Source organism: Thrips palmi, unplaced genomic scaffold, assembly GCF_012932325.1.
Source record: "Thrips palmi isolate BJ-2018 unplaced genomic scaffold, TpBJ-2018v1 HiC_scaffold_11, whole genome shotgun sequence".
Classification (NCBI taxonomy): Eukaryota; Metazoa; Arthropoda; class Insecta; order Thysanoptera; family Thripidae; genus Thrips; species Thrips palmi.
Window position 1 is genome coordinate 492,375 of NW_023144622.1, and position 5,000 is coordinate 497,374.

General features: G+C 59.3%; 1 long non-coding RNA gene across 1 annotated transcript in view; it reads left to right on the forward strand.

Moving 5' to 3' along the window:
* Positions 1-3,873: 3,873 nt before the first annotated feature.
* The window catches only part of LOC117639652, a 10,109-nt gene continuing 8,982 nt past the window's right edge, over positions 3,874-5,000 (forward strand). Inside the window, exon 1 of the long non-coding RNA XR_004587381.1 lies at positions 3,874-3,923. This is a non-coding gene — a long non-coding RNA (uncharacterized LOC117639652). The remainder of the gene's footprint in view (positions 3,924-5,000) is intronic.

A 5,000-nucleotide genomic window follows, 5' to 3' on the forward strand; every position in this document is an offset into this window, starting at 1 on the left:
TGCGGTAGGGACGCGCCCCGCAGCCACTAGCAGTGGAGTGGCGCTGTGGTGGCCGCCCCGCCCCGCCCCGCCCCGCCCCCCCGCTGCAGGGGAAATTTTAAATTATTTTGCAGGGCATTTAGGAATGCAGCCCTTTGCGTTGCGCTGCGGCGTTGCGCTGCGGTTCACGTGGCCCGCTTTGCCCGCCCTGCAAACCCCACCGCTGCGCAACTGGTGAAGCATGTGGAGAGAGAGACAGAAAGAGAGAGAGAGAGAGAGAGGAGGGGGCGCAGGTGTGCGCGACTTCAATGCGTCCCACGCACGCCCCGACTGGGTGTGTCGCGTCGCGACGGCGCGGGGCTACCCCCTGGACTTCCCCCCCCCCCTTTTCTCTCTCTCTCTTTTCTTTTTCCTCTTTTCCCCTTTCCCCCTTCTCTCTCCCCCTTCTCCCCTTCTCTCTCTCTCTGAGGCGACTGCATGTTTAACCGCACCGGCCGATCACCTGCCCGTGGGAGTCTGGATGAGGATGAATGCGTGCCGGGGGTGTCTTCACGCGCGAGTCCGCGGACGGTCTGGCCGGCATGGCGTGGCCGGATCAGCCGTCCGCCGAGGCCGGGATGTATACATCAGCGCGTTGTTTTGATGTGACCGCTGGGAGAGGCGCGGCGCCGTGGTCGCCGTGGCGGGGCGCGTCACAGTGGGCCAGAAGACCGTAGGCGGCCAAAACTCTAGACGCGTTTTGAGCTCCAAAGTCGCGAAACAGGCCTCGAACAGAACGTGTGACCCCACCAATGGATTCCTCGTTCGGAGAGCGATCCATTGGTGGGGTCACACGTTCGGTTCGAGGCCTGTTTAGCGACTCTGGAGCTCAAAACGCGTCCAGAGTTTTGGCCGCCTCCACCGGTCTTCTGGCCCACTGTGCGGGTAGGCCCGGCACGCCTCGCGCCGCCTGTCGCCTTCGTCGCTCTGTCTCTCTCGCACCTATACGGGACGCCCCTCGAGTGCGAGAGAGACAGAGCAACGAAGGCCGCCCTATCGGAATCAGTCTACTGTATGGAGAACAAGGTGGACGCCACCGCCCTGCCCCGTTCTCAGCTGACCCACCAGTGTACCGCACCTATGCCGAAAAATGGTTTCACGGAGCAACGCTGAGACGGCCTTTGTCGCATCCTCTGTTTAGTTAAAGAAGCAGTCGTTGCAAGCCGTTCCCCTTCCCGATAAATATAATGCGAACGTTTCACAGCTTCCTATGCGTTTACCCCTGGAAAAGTGTGATCTCGTCCCTGCTCTTGGACACTGCGAAAGTCCGCGCCTCGGAGGTCGGAAGTCGCCTCCGGTCGGAACTAGGCTTGACTGCCTTTAGCGGTGTGTTGCCAGCTCCTTGGTGGTCCTGGCCAGGCTGGCGGGCCAGCCACCACACTGCCTGCAGGCTCAGCCCAAGGCCCGGCCCAGCCTCGCGGATTCGTCTTCATTTCCCCGACAGCCTGCACTGCGCCATTGCACCGGCCGGCCGGGCCGCCCGCTCTGCAGCAGCAAGGCTTGCCTACTCCCCCCCCCCTCCTTCTCCCCCTCACCTACCTGCGCTTCCCCTGAGCCGCGCTGCTCCGCCGCACCACCCGCAAGTCTGTCTTCTCGTCGCTGATGTCCCTTTTTTTTCGGTACCGTCTCGGATTTGAACCCGTGTCCCCCTGCGCTCCATATTTCACGAGCACCGCACTTTATTATTCCATCTTGCAGTGTGCGGTGCGAATTTAATTACCTCGTCGCCGTGATGGGCGGGGCGGGGCGGGGCGGGGCGGGGCGGGGCGGGCGGGGCGGGGCGGGGCGGGGCGGGGCGGGGCGGGGCGGGGCGGGGCGGGGCGGGGCGGGGCGGGGCGGGGCGGAGCGGGCGGGGCGGGGCGGGGCGGGCGGGGCGGGGCGGGGCGGGGCGGGGCAAGGCGGGGCGGGGCGGGGCGGGGCGGGCGGGGCACGGGTACCGCCTTGGAGGTAGGCCGGCCCGCCGAACGTTCGTGTTGGCCGGCACAGCCTATCCCAGACTTCACAGGCGCTCGCTGCGCGCTCAGCAGACTGATTCCGAAGAATTATTCACTGCAAAAAATTCCGTGGTTTGGCACGGAAAATGTACGGGAAAATGGGGTACAGACGGGTACGGAAAAGGTACGGACCTTCTGTACTGGTTCTCTGTGGTCCCCATAAGGATCTCTTGTAAACGGGTACAGAAATCATGTACAGAACCTCCGTGGTTGGCAAGGTACGGACGGTCCAGGTAAAAAATTGACCAGACATGTTCCGTGTAATTTCTGTACTTTTTTCTATCAGTGTTTCGTCGCTCTGTCTCTATGGCACTCATGTGGGTGACCCACACTGAAAAACCAAACGTGGTCTAGTCCGCGCCAACTGGTGTGGTCAAATGGGTGCCATTTTGACCACATCAGTTGGTGTGGTCTAGACCACGTTTGGTGCAGTCTAGACCACGTTTGGTGCAGTCTAGACCACACCAAACGTGGCCAAACGTGGTCTAGACCGCACCAAACGTGGCCAAACGTAGTCTAGACCACACCAACTGATGTGATCAAAATGGCACCCATCTGACCACACCAGCGGTGCGGTCCGGACCACGTTTGGTTTTTCAGTGCGGGAGGTGCGCGAGGGACGGAGCGAGCCGAGAAAATCCGCCACAAATCTGCTTCTAAACGGTGACGCCGTGCCCCGCCGCTTCGCCGAAATCCACTAGAACAGCAAGCCTCGCACTTCGCCTCCGCCGCTGCTGTTGACTCATCTCAACTTTGTTTCAATTTAACTTCACCATTTGGCGGAGTGGTGAAATGAGTGCGATCGAGACGTGGTGGTGGCGGTGGCGGCAGCGGGGCGGCGCGTAGGTGCGCCGGAGTCGGCACGCCTGGCTCTCACGGGAAGGGGGGGGGGGTAGATATTTGCCGTTGGATTGGTATTGAATCTGGAGGCGTCTCTTGGCCGGTTTTCATCAGCTGGTCAAGGTCGAGGTGCGACACATCGCGTAGAGGAAGGAACCCCGTTCGTCCTTCCATCCACCCCCAACAAAACTCAAAGAGATTTAGCTTGAGAGTTATTATCTGGACAAATGGTCGTATTTCGTTGTGAAAATTAAACGGACGCACAGTGGGCCAGATGACGGGTGGAGGCGGCCAAAACTCTGAACGCGTTTTGAGCTCAAGAGTTGCTAAATAGGACTCGAACCGAACGTGTGACCCCACCAATGGATTCCTCGTTCGGAGAGCAATCCATTGGTGGGGTCACGCGTTCGATTCGAGTCCCATTTAGCGACTCTGGAGCTCAAAACGCGTCCGGGATTTCGGCCGCCTCCACCGGTCTTCTGGCCCGCTGTGGGACGCCAAGGTTTTGGAGCGCGGCTCGGCGGCCGGCAAGCAGGTGTGGCGGTTTATTAATCGCCGTGCCGACGGCTGTGAGTCGATGGCCGTGTTTACGACAATATCCGCTCGGCCGAGGCGGCGCGGCGCAGCAGGCCTAGCGGGGCCGGCCGGGCCGGCAGGAACACCGGTGATGAAATATTAATGAATTCTTATCTGGCGAGCGCCCTGCGCCCTTGGCTCCACGCAGCCATAGCGCAGCCTAGCGTCTCTCCCCTCCCCGTCCTCCCGGCCCCTTCCGCTGCTTTATCGACAAGTAATTCTGTGAAAAGCTCTCTCTCTCTCTCTCTCTCTCTCTCTCTCTCTCTCTCTCACACTCCGTCGAGGTTCGGCAGAATTCTTTCGCTCTCCCGGTGATTGACATCCGCTCGGCAATAATTTTTTTATTGTTTCCCTTTTTTGACAGCGTCACGATGATAGGCGCCATTCTTGGCGCCTCTAAAAGTGAAATTCTTGCGGCTGACAAGTGGCTCTTTTTTTCTGTGTTGCAGTTTGGGTCGTCCGCATGCCGCCGTCGTGGGCTCGGCTCTGAAAGAGGTAGGCTGGGTTCACGGATTCCACGAGAAAGAACGCACTGGTTCGAGCAGCACTGCGTGGTTGGAGCTGTAATCATGAATATCATTTTTAGAACGAGGAAGGAAGGCGTCTTTGTCCAAATTTTAGTCAGGAAGGCCTTATGAGCCATTTTAGTGTGGTCTGTTCCCTCTCAAATCTGAGTGATTGGTTGACAGAGAACATTCGGCATTAGTGCGGTAAAAGAATTCTTTATCCAAATTTGAGTGATTCAGCCTATTTCGCTCATACTGACCATTTCATTCTCGGTGCTTTGGCTTGATTGCACTGACTGTCCTGACCATAACTGCCGATGTTCGGCCTGCGGTATCAATCATGCATACGATGTTAAGAAATGCATTGGCGGTGCGGAGCCACTGGCCATGGATTCCTGGGCAGTCTTCGGGCTTCAGGCCACAGACTGATCCCGAGAGTCGTTTTCCGTCGCTCTGTCTCTCTCGCACCTATATGGCACGCCCCATGAGTGCGAGAGAGACAGAGCGACGAAAACGACTCTCGGAATCAGTCTCCTGAGCTCTTCGTCCGTAGTTGAGAAAGAAGTTGAAGGTGATGCGCTGTGGCAGCGCTGCATCTCCCTATCACTGGCGCGTTACTCGCTCCTTTTCACCTGTAGACTGATTCGGAGAGTCGTTTCCGTCGCTCTGTCTCTCTCGCACTCATGGGGCACACCTTGTAGGTGCGAGAGAAACAGAGCGACGGAGAACGACCCCGGAATCAGTCTGCAGACCCTATCCGGCCCTCCGATACTCCTCATCCCCTTGCCTGCCCTAACTTACTGCCCTGCTTTTCAATCCCATCGCATAGGCCGGCACCGCACCTCGCCCCACCGACACCCCGCCCCGCCCGGGCCATCTAGGCCCCACCGCTCTGTCTCTCTCGCACCTGAACGAGACGCCCCATGAGTGCGAGAGAGACAGAGCGACGACTCTCGGAATAAGTCGACGGAGGCCGTGGCTGCCACATCCCCTCGGCGGTGCGGCTAAGTTACTGTTCGTAAGTCGGCCTGCTGACTTGCCTCCCCTCCCCCACCCATCCTGGCCG